This window comes from Chaetura pelagica, unplaced genomic scaffold, assembly GCF_000747805.2.
Source record: "Chaetura pelagica isolate M959 unplaced genomic scaffold, ChaPel_1.0 scaffold207, whole genome shotgun sequence".
Classification (NCBI taxonomy): Eukaryota; Metazoa; Chordata; class Aves; order Apodiformes; family Apodidae; genus Chaetura; species Chaetura pelagica.
Window position 1 is genome coordinate 3,622,099 of NW_009953929.1, and position 1,336 is coordinate 3,623,434.

The following is a 1,336-nucleotide window of genomic DNA, read 5'->3' on the forward strand; positions in this document are numbered from 1 at the left end:
AATGCTATGAAAGTGTAAGAGACTTTATAACTGAGTTATTAACAACACTCAAAATAACTGATATTTCTGAATAGGTTACAGAACAGAGAAAGTCAAAACACTAATTTAACTCTGTCATCACTGAGATTAATTTACAAATAGAGTGACATAACATGAAAAGTATTAAAAACATTACTTACTTGAAAGAAAACAGTTCTTAGATAAAAACATTTCACATCTGGAAGCAAGAAAGTGTATCAACAAGTCCACTGTATTTTAAAAGTGACATAATGATTATTTTGCTTGTCACTTCAGTGAAGTCCCATTGGCATTTACATTTATTTTATAAAGCGTGCCCTCAAAAACTAACTCATTACTATACTTGTATTTACTTCAAGTTTCCAAATATACAGTTCTCAGGTTCTAGCTTACCCGAGTTCATCTGTGTATAACAACACAGTTAAGTCAGAATCTTCAGTGTCCGTTCTGTTCCAACTCCAGTTTGGTTTCAACAATATGCCAAGAATCTCTAAGATAACAAAAAAAAAATCCCCTCTTTACTGCTGTGACCATAGTGGCCAAGTATTAAACCTTAATGAAATGCATTTAAGTGGTACAGCTCCTTCACATACTAGATTCCATAAAATTTATCTTTCCTCTTCACAGTTAACCTGAAAAGAGCTCAGTTTCCACCATCCCCATGAAGTATTAACATTGCAGTTTGAGGTGGGCAATGGCATTTTCCTTAACAAGACTTCTTCCAATTCTAGTTACAGTGTGCTGACAAAACTTTTGAGCTGGAATCTTGTTGTCAAGAGTTTAGTATAAAACATGGCTATGCTATGTTGTGTTGCAAGTCTATGAATACTTGAGGTAAATGAGAAACAGGGAGTATGCAGCAGAACTATATCAACTTAAAAGTTGTCATACAAGAAATCTGAAGAAAGCATATTTGCGATCTTATTTTTGGCAAACAAATATATGTGTTCCTCTGCCAAGCTTTTAGTCACTGAGTAAATGAATGAAACTAACTTATTTAATCCATAATCTTATGGTATAACACAGGCCTTCATTTTTATTACCAATGTTTTATTGCAGAAAGCTATCTGCTAAATGAATCTGACAGAATACAACCAGAGCAAGATATGGCAGCAGACACGCACTACATAAACAAGAAAGACATTGTGGAATACGATGTAGCTAATCTTTAAAGCACAAGTTTTAACACTTTGAATCCTGGCTTGAAGTTTGCCAAAGTTATGTTGCTTCCATCACTTTCTTCAAATGAGATTCACTTGAAATGGTGTTTTCTCCAGAAATTTCCTAGTTAACTTCAAATCAAGTAGCACTTTTATGT